The 14265-nt window shown below is 35.9% G+C and overlaps 1 protein-coding gene across 1 annotated transcript in view; it reads right to left on the bottom strand.

Moving 5' to 3' along the window:
- The window catches only part of CFAP299 (cilia and flagella associated protein 299), a 568607-nt gene that overhangs the window by 160731 nt on the left and 393611 nt on the right, over positions 1-14265 (bottom strand). The gene's annotated exons all lie outside the window — the stretch shown is intronic.

Raw genomic sequence — 14265 nt, 5'->3', positions numbered from 1 at the left:
CTTTTTGGTTTAGATCATACCTCAAATTTACATTCTTGGAATCATACTTCAATAATCAATAAATGTTCAAATTGCAGTGTATATACAAGAGAGTGGACATGGTCATTAGGCAACCAGTCATCAGAAAGGAAATACTTAAGAAAATGAGGGTGGTTAGAGTAAAGGAGATTTCATAGAAAATGGTTCATTTCTAGGACTATAATCAAAGCAAGTGACTAGGTTTATTATGTGTTGTCCCAGAGGAGGTTCATGAGGGTAGAAAGGTAGAAATTGTTATTGTAATACTATGTTTATCTGTTGTTGTTTTTTCAATTTTTGATCTATTTGAAAATGGAATCAGCTACCTCTGCAGCGGTTCTTAATTCTTTGGAGGACAGTGACACTTTTGGGAATTCGATTAAAATAGGAAAACCTACCAACATAGCCAAAAAACTGCATGAAATTTTAAGGCGTTATCTGATCCCTGAGACTCATTTAGACATGTCTATGGCATTTATGACTCCCAGGTAAGAACCTGGAAGAGATTGACAGTCTCCTTTTCTAGAAACATTCAAGTAGAGGCTGAGCACCACTGTGGCCTGACATTGTAGGGAAAATAGAAGCATGGATTGATGAACTTCTGGTAATGGCCCTAAATTAACTGTGAAAATTGCCAAATTAGTATGATATATCTGTATGTTCCCTCTCTTGTTCACCTGTACAAGGATATCCTTGTATCCTAAAATGTTGTAAAAGCCTCTGTTACCTTGAAGCATTTCATCCATTGCACCTTTTAAATTATTTCCATGGTGTTAGAATTGGCAAGAGAATGCTTTGAACCTGGTGGCAACCATCTCCATCCAGGTGGAAAAATAGGAGGAAAGGAGATGCAACCTGAGCCAGAACCACCATCTACTCTACAAGACAATCCCTTTTATAAAATGCCAATATCCTCAAATGGCATCAAATTGTCATATTTATTTTGTTGACTCAGTTGGTTCCTAAACTGCAATTCAAGTCACTTACTGGAATATTTCAATGTGTTAAAAATAATATCGAAGCAAACAAAGACTCATGCCTTTCTCACTTCATACAACCATTTTTGTTTATAAATTTGCATCCCAGACAAACTTGTTTTATTTGGATGGCCAGTTTTTCAAAAATATTCTCCAAAATTCTCATAAGCCCAAGATGTTAAACTTTTGTACAAATATAGTTGCACTTCTCCCCCACCCCCCTCTTCAGTGTTCTAATGCTTCTTTTAGTTAATTTTCAAATGCTTTCTTATTTTGCAGTGTAGTCTTAGGCAAAGAATACTTACTTGGAATTTGGAAGACTGTGTTCTGATTTCATTCCCCAAACTGATTAACTAGATGATCTAAAAATACAACTAAAGAGAGCTGAGCCCTAGCTGGTTTGGTTCAGTGGATAGAGCATCAGCCTGTGGACTGAAGGGTCTTGGGTTCGATTCTGGTCAAGGGCATATGCCCGGGTTGTAGGTTCGATCCCCAGTAGAGGGTGGGCTGGAGGCAGCCAATCAATGATACTCTCTCATCATTGATGTTTCCGTCTCTCCCTCTCCCTTCCTCTCTGAAATCAATAAAAATATATTTTAAAAATAAATAAAAAAATAAAGACAGCTGAAAAGCAAGAAAATAAATTTGGTTCATTATAGATAAAAGTCCTAGTTATGAATTAGTGAATATAATCAATGAATAAATTAATATCCATTTTTATTATTAAATTATAAATAATTTTTGATTTGTGATTATTAAGGTAACTCATGTTCATTGAAGAAAAACTGGATATACAAAGATGCATAAGGAATACATATTTAAGAATTTGTAAGTCTATCACCATGAGATATTAAAATTATACCTTCCTATCTTCTTTTATACTGTATAAATATATCCTCATACTATATATTCATTTTTAAAAATTAAAAATTAAAAATGTTTACATAGAAGATATACATAAATTTTTTATATTTATATCATTTATATATAGGTGTGTATCTTAGATTTCCCAGAAAACAATATCCTCATGTCATTACTCTAAACACACAGTTTTTAATGGCTACATCATAGTTCACCAAATAAAAACACTAGTTTTTAGTGAGTCCTTTCTTTGGACATTAAATTTATACTAATTTTTTACAAGTATGACTGTGAGAATATCATTGTCCATAAATATTTAGAAACAGAAACACTAGACCACAGCATGTGGATAACACTAGGTCACACAATGTAGAGATAATCTGAGCTAGTTACCTGGCAGAGGACCTGACTGTTTTCAGGGGCATCATCCATGTATGTGAGTGCTCATTTCACATCACTAATTCTGCCAACAGTGTTTACTAAACAATTGCCAAGTTAAAATGTGAAAATTATATAGTTACCTTAATATATATTTAATTAAAGGTGAGTTTGAACATATTTTCATATATTTATTGGCCATTTGTAATTCTTTGTGAACTATTTGTTTAAGATCTTTGCCAAAAAAGTGTCTTTTTTTAAAAGAGAAAATAAAGTTTATGTATACAGATAGATGTAAATATTTATATTAGCAGATAAAAAGTGTGAAAGGATATATGCCATTAGATGGGGGCGTTTGTAAGTGCAAATAGATTATTTCCTTTTTATGTTTATTTGTTTTGTTTAAATTGGTATTATTTTTGTTTTTAAAAATATAAGTATTGCTATGGTTTGCCTATTTGTCTATGCAAAATTTTGGTGGCCCTGAGAATAATTTCTGTACATGGAAATTAATATTAAATTTAATAAAGTCACTAATTCACAGATGTATTTTACTTAAGGTTTTAAGTTCAAATTTTAAGTTGTTTTGTATTTTTCATGTTTCTTTCCATAAATTGAGTAAATTTGAACATCTTTCAAGAGAGCTTTTGTTTAATGTGTAATCAGTCTAATGTAAACAAACTGAAATCTTTTAACAATCTCTACACCATTTACCAACTTAAATTCTTTGAAACACTTTCAACTACAATTCATTTATATATATTAACTTTTTTTTAAAGTAATTCAATTACTCCAAGTTAAGCAATTTGCTAGATTATTTAAATAATGTTAGTTATCCTTATATATTAAACTCTGAAATAGTGACATATAAGACTCATTAATAACCTGAAAAATTATTTTATAACTTTTGACTTACACTTTGCAATTCCTTAAAAGTATGCATATTAATTAATTGGAATCTAAGGTAAACCTGCAAAAAACCCTACTATTCCCAATTCCCTTATCAAAAGATATAAAATGTCAAATAAAACTTATTAATGAAAGTATTACCAACAAAACCCCTCCACTTCTAGATTAAAAACACAGTAAGTCTGTATGACAATTTATATTTTATCATTTGTATTGGCAATTCTAATATTTCCAAAGTTTTAAAGAAAATTATCCACAAAGGAAAAAAGAAAATTAAGATTACCATTTCTACAGTATGACAGTTAAAAAATGGATTTCAGTCATCTAGATGAAATTTTCCCTTGGCACTGAGGGACAAAATGGACCACTTTCTCTAGTCACTATAACAACCATGGATTCAAGTCCAATAGCACTACTATGCCTTTCAACTCAAAAAACTATCCGAGATTATCTTCCATCTGGTTTGAATCAACAGCCTCATACCACTTTACCACTTACTAGAATTGAATGAAATCTATTTCCTGCTTCATGCTATTCTGAATTTGTTTTATATCTTACAGTGTAGCCAGGCCACAATTCTTAAGATTATTTAAATGATATCTGATTACATTCCTTATAACTCTCAGAGCTATACTGATTCTGAGGTTATATCATCCAAATCATGTGACCAACAATTATAAAAAACAACAGTGCATATTAGAAAATAGTGCTTTCTCAAGTGTTTATAGGAAAAATCAATCTAATTATGTGTAAGATTTTAGTTTAATGATTTATAAAGAGTGATTCTATTTAGCTCAGTGAATGAGTTCCTGAAATGGGAGTGTCTTCTGAATCAGAGCTAAATCAGATTAACAGTACCTGTTTCCCATGCAATTGCGTTCTTATGTCCTTATATGATCAGTCATATCCTCTTTACTTCATATCCCCTGAAGCAATCAGATACCACACTTTTTTTCTGGGAATTCTTGACATATTTTGCCATTTTTCTTTAGACCGTATCAATGTTTGTAATGTCCCTCATAAAGCAAAGAATTTCCACTAATTTTATATTGACTACTGATCTTTACCATCTGTTTATTTGGTTGGAACCTTACAGATGCTCCTTGGCCCCAAGCCAGTAAAAGCTTCTCATATCCTGTGTGATTCTTCTGCACTATTATTTGTCTGTCTTTGATTAGCCAAAAAATGATGCATCAAAACTGATCATAAGGACCTGAAATACCGGCCAACAAAACTCAGGGCAGCAATTCCAAAACATGTGGCAGTCATTGTTAATGGTCCTCCAATTTCAATTTTTCCTGTAATAATACAAATTTTGGATATATTTTTATTCAGCAAAGATGCAATTTCTTAGAGTCCCTTGCAGCTAGGAATGACCATTAGACCAGGCTCTATAAAAATGGAATGTAGGGGAAGGAACTTATATCTACTCTCTTAAATAAAAATGTCCTTTCCTTATCTGCTCTTCCCCTTGTCAATGTTAGCTGGAATTATGGCAGGGGCTGGAGGGGCCACCTTAGAGTACATGATGGAAAACATACATTTAGCATGACTGAGCATCAGCATAGGCAAAACTTAGGTCCCTAGCACCTCAGGGCCACCAAATCAGACTTAGATGTTTATAATCACCCTGATAATTTAAGGAATTTCTTTTACTTTTGAATTATGTATATTTTATTATACATCAAAACATCACTCTCCATCAGAAGACAAGATTTTTTAAGAAAAATCATATCTTGTACTTTATAATTTATTACTTGTTGAGTAGATTTCTAACAAGGATATAAGCTGAAAAGATGCACAGTAATAGGTCAATTTACTTTACATTGGTTGGAAGAGCTAATGGATTTTATTCAATTGAAATGATTGGGTAGGAGAAAGATGTAGTTATATTGATTGTACCAACTCAAATGTATTGCAACTAATATTTACATATGTAAAATGTTCCTGTAGCAGATGCCTGTATTTCTGTGTAAATGTGTATTAATTTCTTTGGTGGTGGGATGTAAAAAATTTGACCTGTGCCTGATACTTTGAAAAAGCATTTACATCTATGTTGACTTTGGCAAATTAAATTAAGAAATATGCTTCAATATGGCAGAGCACATGGCATGAAACTAGAAATCACCTACAAAAACAAACAAACAAACAAAAACCCCAAAGCATGCAAATATATGGAGGCTAAATAGCATGTTACTAAACAATTTTTGGTTACCAATGAGACCTAGGAAAAAAATAAAAAATTACCTGGAACAAATGAAAATTAACACACAACAAGCTAAAATCTATGGTATACAGCAAAAGCAGTCCTGAGCGGGAAGTTCATAGCATTATAGGTCAAAATCAAGAAACAAGAAAAATCACAAATAAACAATCTAAATGTACACCTAAAAAGAACTAGAAAAAGAATGAAAATCCAAGAATAAGCAGAAGGAAGGAAATAATAGTGAAAATTAGAGTGGAAATAAATGACAGAGAGAGTAAATAAAAAAATACAAAAATAAATAAAACCAAGAGCTGGTTCTTTGAAAAGATAAACAAGATTGATGAATATTTAACAAGACTTATCAATAAAAAAAGAGAGAGGGCCAAAATATATAAAATCAGAAATGAAAATGGTGAAGTAATAACTGACATCACTGAAATACAAAGGATTGTAAGAAAATACTATGAACAATAATATGTTAACAAATTGTGTGAAATGGGCAGATTCCTAGAAACAATCTTCCAGATTGAATCAGGAAGAATCACAAAACATGAATAGAATGACAACTAATAAAATTGAAGCAGTAATCAAAAAAATTCCAGCAAACAAAAATCCTCAACCAGATGGCTTCACAGATGAATTTTATCAAATATGTAAAGAAGAACTAACACCTATCTTTCTCAAACTATTCCAAAAATTCCAAGAGGAGGGATGGCTTCCACACTCTTTTTGTGAGGTCAGCATTATCCTAATTCCAAAACCATATGACACTACAAAGAAGGAAAATTATAGGCCAATAACCCTGATGAACATAGAGGCTAAAATATTCAACAAAATATTAATAAATCAGATCCAGCAATACATTAGAAAGATCATACACAATGACCAACTGAGATATATTTCATGGATACAAATTTGGTACAATATTCACAAATCAATAAATGTGATACATCTCATAAAGAAAATGAAATATAAAAATCACATGATCATATCAACAGATGCAGAAAAAAGCATTCAATAAAATCCAGAACCTATTTATAATAAAAACTCTCAGCAAAGTGGGAATGGAGGGATCATACTTCAACATAGTAAAGTCCATATGTGAAAAATACACAGCCAGCATCATATTAAGTGGGCAAAAACTAAAAGCATTGCCCTTAAGATTAGGAACAAGGTAGGGATGTCTTGCAGGCCTGGTCACCCCTAACTGCCCTCCCCTGCTGGTCTAATTGCCCACAACTGTCCTCCCCTGCCAGCCATCTTGTGGTGGCCATCTTGTGCCCACATGGGAGCAGCCATCTTGTGTGAGGGTGTGACTGTCAATTTGCATATTACCTCTTTATTATATAGGATAATGAACTCTCAGAAAGAAAAACTAAATAATAATCCCATTTACTACTGCAACAACAAAAAATAAGATTCCTAGGAATAAATGTAAGCAAGGAGATAAAAGACCTGTACTCTGAAAACTACAAGACATTGAAAAAAAAAGAATAGAGAAAGATACAAACAAGTATCTTTGTATATACTGTATTCATGAATTGAAAGAATAAACATTAAAAAATTCCACACTAACCAAAGCAATCTATAGATTCAATGCAATCCCTATTAAAATACTAATGGCATATTTCACAGTTCTAGAGCAAATATTCCAAAAATTTATATGGAACCTTAAAAGACCTACAATAGTCCCAGCAATCTTGAGAAAGAAGAACAAAGTCTAAGGGATCATAATGCCAGATATCCAACTATACTACAGAGCTATTGTAATCAAAATAGCCTGATACTGGCACAAGAACAGTCATATAGACCAATAGAAGAGAATAGAGACCCCAGTAATCAACCCACACAATTGTGGTCAATTAATATTTGGAAAAGGAAGCAAGAACATACAATGGAGAAAGGATATTCTCTTCAATAAATGGTGTTGGGGAAATTGGACAGGTACATGCAAAAAATGAAACTATACCACCTTTTGACCCAACTGTCCCTCTTCTGGGAATATATTCTAACAATCCCAAAATACCAATGAGAAAGAATGCATGCACCCCTATGTTCATAGCAGCATTATTTACAAAGGCAAGATCTGGAAACAGTCCAAGTGCCCATCAGTAGATGAGCGGATAAAAATGATGTACATTCACACAATAGAATACTACACAGCTATAAAAAGAAGAAACTCTTACCTTTTCGACAGCATGGATGAACCTGGAGATTATTATGCTAAGTCAAATAAGCCAGTCAGAGAAAGACAAGTACCATATGATTTCACTAATATGTGGGACCTAATAAAAATAAATAAATAAACTAAAAAAATAGAACCAGAGGCATGGGTACATGGAACAGACTGACAAATGTCAGAGGGAGTGGCATGGGGAGGGCTGGAGAAAATAAGGTGAAGAGATTTACTGAAAAACATATACGCGTAATACATAGACACAGTAAACATGTGGTGAAGGCCAGAGGAGGGGGCAGGGGCTAGGAGGATGTGGGAAAAGGGATGGGGAAAATGGGAGACATCTGTAATAGTGTCAACAACTAAAACAGAAATATGCTTCAAAATAGCTACAGGAGATGGAAGTATAGCATGATATTAAGAGAAGGAACTTGAGAGTAAAAGAGATCTGGACTGGATGATAACTATGCCACTGTGGTAGGCATAATTCCAAATGGCTCACATGATTCCCACTTCCTGGTATGCATATCCTATCTAATAATAGACAAACATGGTAATTGACCATACCTTCGCTATGCCTCCCATTGGCTAATCAGCATGATATGCAAATTAACCCAACCAAATTAAAAGCCGGCAGCCACGCAGCTGAAGTGAGCAGGAGGCTTGCTTGCTCCAGTGATGGAGGAAGCCAAGGTTCCCTGCCTGCTGCGGCCCAGCTCTGAGCTCCGAAAGCAACAAAGGTTCAATTATAGAAGCTAAACAAACCCCAGATACCTGCTTTCAGCAGGCCATGGCCACAGAGCTGTAGCGAGCAGGAGTCGGCTCTCAGCTCCAGTGACAGCAACAAAGTTTCAATTATAGAAGGTAAATAAATTCCAGAATAAAAAAAAAAAGAAAAAAAAGGAGAGGCTGGGAGCTTCAGTCACCCGCCAGCCTGAAAACGGCCCTCAGCCCCTCACCCAGACTGGCCAGGCACCCCAGTGGGGACCCCCACCCTGAAGGGGTTGTGACCAGCCTGCAAAAACCCATCAGCCCCTCACCCAGGCTGGCCAGGCACCCCAGCGGGACCCCACCTTGATCCGGACACCCTTCAGGGCAAACCAGCCGGCCCCCACCCATGCACCAGGCCTCTATCCTATATAGTAAAAGGGTAATATGCAAACTGACCCTAACAGCAGAAAGACTGGGAATGACTGGTCACTATGACACACACTGACCACCAGGGGGCAGACGCTTAATGCAGGAGCTGCCCTCTGGTGGTCAGTGCGCTTCCACAGGGGGGAGCTCTGCTCAGCTACAAGCCAGGCTGATAGCTGCCAGTACAGCGGTGGTGGTGGGAGCCTCTCTTGCCTCCTCAGCAGAGCTAATGATGTCCGACTGCAGCTTGCTCCCCGCTTGCTCCCCGCTTGCAAGTGGACATCCCCCGAGGGCTGCCGGACTGACAGAGGGATGTCTGATTGCCAGCTTAGGCCCAATCCCCTGGGGAGCAGGTCTAAGCCAGCAGGTGGTCATTCCCTGAGGGGTCTCAGACTGCAAGAGGGCACAGGCCGGGCTGAGGGATTACCCCACCCCCCGAGTGCACAAATTTTTGTGCACCAGGCCTCTAGTCTATTATAATCTGCTCCCTTTGAAAGTGGACATAACCTGAGAATATAAAGGGATATCACTCCTTTTAGTTTTAATCAGTTGACTTTTAGTTAATCAAAATGGAGAAAACCCAGGTGGGCCTAACCTACTTAGTTGAGCCCTTAAAAAATGGACCAGACCATTCCTTGTTCCTAAGGCCAGAAAGACTAGAAATGTGAGAAGGCCTATGGAGGGACAGCATGTGGCAAGAACCTGAAATAAGCCTCCAGGAGCTGACAGTTTTCCCTGATAGACAGCAAAACAACAGGGATACTGCTCCCACAACCAAAAGAGATGAATTCTGCAAACAATCTGAGGGAGGTTGGAAGCAAAAACTTCCTTAGCTGAGCCTCCAAATGAGGAGGCAGATGGCTAACATCTTGATTCAAAGAAATGTGCATTTTATAGGAAAGACAAAATAAACATTACATATGTATACATGTGTACATAAATATTATACATGCATAATATATTTATATTAGCAGATAAAAAAAGTCTGACGGAATACACCTCTGTGTATCTGGAGGGGTTTGAGTGGAAGTGCAGAGATATTCATTAGTTTTTATATGTACTTTATTCTGTTCTTACAAAGAGGAAGAGAGATCTTTGTAATGGCAGAATGCTTAGCTAACCTGTCTCCTGCAGTTATGTAGTAAGCTGAGCTTCTGAATCTATACACTTGGACATATAGTTGAGGAGAGTCCTGAGCAATGCACGGAAGGTGCCGCCTGGGTTCTCCTTGCTGCTTAAAGTAAAATGTCAAAGGATTCCATCCAAAAGCTATTTCAAGAGATTAGTAGTAAACTTCCACATCTCATGGAAATCAGAGGACCTCTAAGAAGAGGAGCCAAAAAGAAAGAGCGGCTTATCTCAAAAAGATGTTTAAGTATTTTGTCTTGTGGGGCAAATGGTATGGAAACCTATGGAAGGCCCACAAACTCTCAAGTTTGACCTGAAAAGGGCAGAAGAAATAGAAACAAAAGGAGGTTGTCAGAAACACACACACACACACACCCCACACCCCCATCTCCAAAAATAAGGCAGGAGGCTGGCTGATGAGAGTTACTTCTCAATTGCAAACATGTGCTGATTTTCATAAAAAGGAAAGGTGACTCAGAGAGTAAAACCAAGTACTCAGAGGGTGGAACTGAGAGCCAGGAGGCATTATTCAGTCTTTACAAACTTATCAAGAAACTCCCATTTGCCAACTGGATTAGGATATTGCTTTGGACCAGTGACTCCTTTTTACTTCCATTTCCCTTTTATGAACCAGAGTGTTCATACCTTTAATGCTATGCCTGTCTCAACAAGTATGGGCGGGGGGGAATGTTGAGGGAAGATAAACTTGCCTCTTTACTGTTATAGGTTTACAGATTAAGAGGAATGGTGCCCCAGGAGTTGTATTTATGGATTATAGCAGGAGCCTCATCTGCACCTGATTAAGATGACTAAAAGGATGAGATTATTTTGTGTTGTTGTTTTACTTTAAGGAGATTTAGATACAATTTGTGGCTTGACCTGATGAGATTTATAAGTTTATATTTCAGTGATGTGATTTTGAAATACAGCTGATGCTGCATTGGGATGAGTCTTTGGGAATCTAGGAAAGCCAGTCAGTGTATGTTGCAAGGTAAGCAGAATTCAAAGGGGACCTCTGAGATTTCTGCTCCTGGTATACACACCTTTTATAGTCCCTTCACTTCAAATGTGAGTGGAACCTGTGAACATGATGGACAGTAAATCTTTTTTAGATTGAATTTTATGCCAAATGGTGATAGGATTGTCACTCAGTGATTACCTTACATTTTCTAAGACTGTACCATAACAGCCTACAGAGGTGTGTCCAGGCTCCTCCTGGCTTGGAAGAAAGCAAAGGCCCACATGTAGTCAGGTGGCAAGGAACTGTGGACAGTCTCTAGCTGCTAAGTGTGGTCCCCAGTCAACAGCCAGCAAGAAGACAGGGACCTTCTTCACAGCCAGGAAGAAATAAATCGCACTAACAACAAATGAGCGTGGAAGAGGTTCCCAAACTTCAGATAAGAATCACCCTTGCCTAAAACCTTGATTTCAGCTTGGAGAGACCTTGAGCAGGAGATAACCTGCATCTGTACTTCTAAGCTACAGGACTGTGAGATAATGCATTGGAATTGTTTTAAGCTGCTAAGTTTATGATTATTTGTTATCTGACAATATAAACCTAAGATAGCCACTGATTGATAAGTCACCTTCAGTAAAAGTTCTGTAATAGACTCACTGAGCCTCAGTTTCTGAATCAGTAAAATAGGGTCATGATACCTACATCATACCACATTATATTGAATGAAATAATTGAATGCAATAATTCTAAGTTGAAGTAAAATGTCAGGCACCTAGTAAGCAATTAACAACATATATATATATCATTTTCCCCAAGAAAATAGCAAAACCTTAAGTTTTTCTTTCAACTGACTATATTGGAATCTATCAAAAGTTTAATTTAAGGTAATCTAATCTGCTCTGCTCACCTACTTATTCTCCACCTTCAGAAAGCATTCCTGCTCACCTCAGATCAAATGCAAATGTCTCCTGCCTAAAGCTTTGTTGGGTCCTCTCAGACAGCATTGATCACTTTATGCTCCGAATGACCACAGTATATGTTATTTGAATGCTTTTTAAGGCAGATTTCATCCTACCCTGTATCTGGCTGCTTGCATGTCTGTTATCTCCTTAAATGGCAGGCCTCTTTAAGTCAGTTTTATTTTTGATATCTGTGTCTTGAACTCTTGACCCCAGAATCTAACAAAGTGCCTGGTACACAATAGAAACTTAATATGTCTTGACTTGAAATGAATCACCAGAAGGGAATGCTACAGAATGTGTTCAGCTAATGCAACTTTCAATTTCTCATGGCCAAAAAAAAAAAAAAAAGGTTTTTTGTGAACTTGTAATAGTCCAATATTAGACCTATTTTGGCAAAGCAAATAGAATAGATCTGGTGAATAATAAATCTTCATGCTTCAAATATGAATCTTATCTCTAATGGTGCTACTTATTTTATGCTAGTTTTTGTACAGTATGGAGCACCCAGACAATTTATAAAGTTCAGTTAACAATCAAAATGTTTTATTTAGCATACATGAATATAATGTCCTTTAGATGGGTTGAATTTTTCATGTTTCTACTGATTTCTCTCTTGTCATTGTTGAACAATCTCCTTGACTCCAGGCTAAGCTAGTTATACTTCAAACAGTAACCGGTACCCGTTACTTTAGTTGATGCCTTCTTACATCTCAGGTGTACCACGCACTTCTTGAGCTCATCTGTGGAAACTTCTGTGCTTTTCAAAAGCTGTTTTAGAATCTTAGGTGTCATTATTAATTACATTCGGTTACTGATGATTCGTCCTTCCCAAAGGGAATAAAATGGGTGCCAATAATGTTGATGGCACTTTGTACTTCACTTATGAAAATGCTTTCACCTGCAAAACTGAAAACACTAAATATATTTTTATATCCACGGCAAACAAATTGGGTACAACCAGAAATCCTGAATGTTACTAGAAATTACAGCATTGGCTTTTAAAACAGAAATGCTAACATTAATTTGACAAAAATGTAGATAGGACAATTAAAAAAGTAATAATTAACTGGTAAGACAAAATAGTCTATTTTGATAAAGGAGAGTGTATTTGATAAGTAATAAGTAGAAATATCAACTTAAGTTCTTCCAAAGAAGAAAAATCATTCAATAATAGACCAATAAATCAGGTTTAAAAGTCATAAGAAGGATACAACTGAATACTATAAATAGCATAACATTTATTTTCCCTTTGAAAGTTTAAGCTATTTCTTATTGTCTTTTAATTTCTATTGTTGTTGACATTTTAGACTACTGCAAACATTTTAACTTGTCAGTATAATTGTTTTTCCTTCCTAGGTGATCTAGACTTTTTCTACAGTTGTTTAGAAGATTTTCTCTTTGTCTTTAGTGTTATACATTTTCACTAACTTGTGTCTGGGTGATGGTTTATTTTTTATTTATCCTGCTGTTAACTCATTTTGCTTCACAAATATTAAGATTCATGACTTTCATCTATTTAAAAATATTTATTTTTTCAAGTATCTCCTACTGTCATTCTCTCTATTCTGTCCTGAAACTTGTAGTAGATGTACATTGCACCATCTCATTATATTTTTTGTGTGTCATTTATAATTTCCAAGTTTTATATCTTTATACTGCACTCTGGGTACTTTCTCCAATTCCATATTCCAAATTATTAATTTTCTCTTCAGTTTCTTTAATGTTAATCTGCCCATTGAATTTTTTTCTCCTTTAATTAAAATGTTTTTATTTCCTTTTAGAACTTCACATTAGTTGTTTTTAAATTTAACATTTTCATAGTGTCTTGCTCTATGGATCCAATTATTTATTTATTTTAAAATCTATTCATTTAAAAATACTAATTTTAGACTCTCATAGCCAGTTAGCCTGGAGGTCAAATCACCCCCGGTATTGCCAACAACAATCAAAGCTTAACTACAACAAGACTGCGCACAAAGACCACTAGGGGGGTGCACCAAGAAAGCATAAAAAATGCGGAGACAAAGAAACAGGACAAAACTGTCAATGGAGGATATTGAGTTCAGAACCACACTTTTAAGGTCTCTTAAGAACTGTCTATAAGCCGCCGATAAATGTAGTGAGATCCTCAAGAAATCTAATGAGACCCTCGATGTTATGATAAAGAACCAACTAGAAATTAAGCATACACAGACTGAAATAACGAATACTATACAGACTCCCAACAGCAGATCAGAGGAGGGCAAGAATCAAGGCAAAGATTTGAAATGCGAAGAAGCAAAAAACACCCAACCAGAAAAGCAAAATGAAAAAAGAATTCGAAAATACGAAGATAGTGTAAGGAGCCTCTGGGACAGCTTCAAGCGTACCAACATCAGAATTATAGGGGTGCCAGAAGATGAGAGAGAGCAAGATATTGAAAACCTATTTGAAGAAATAGTGACAGAAAACTTCCCCCAACTGGTGAAAAAAATAGACTTACAGGTCCAGGAAGCGCGGAGAACCCCAAACAAAAGGAATCCAAAGAGGACCACACCAAGACACATCATAATTAA

Source organism: Myotis myotis, unplaced genomic scaffold (genome assembly GCF_014108235.1).
Source record: "Myotis myotis isolate mMyoMyo1 unplaced genomic scaffold, mMyoMyo1.p scaffold_m19_p_1, whole genome shotgun sequence".
In the NCBI taxonomy this organism is placed as follows: domain Eukaryota; kingdom Metazoa; phylum Chordata; class Mammalia; order Chiroptera; family Vespertilionidae; genus Myotis; species Myotis myotis.
This window is presented reverse-complemented; position numbering and strand designations above follow the sequence as displayed.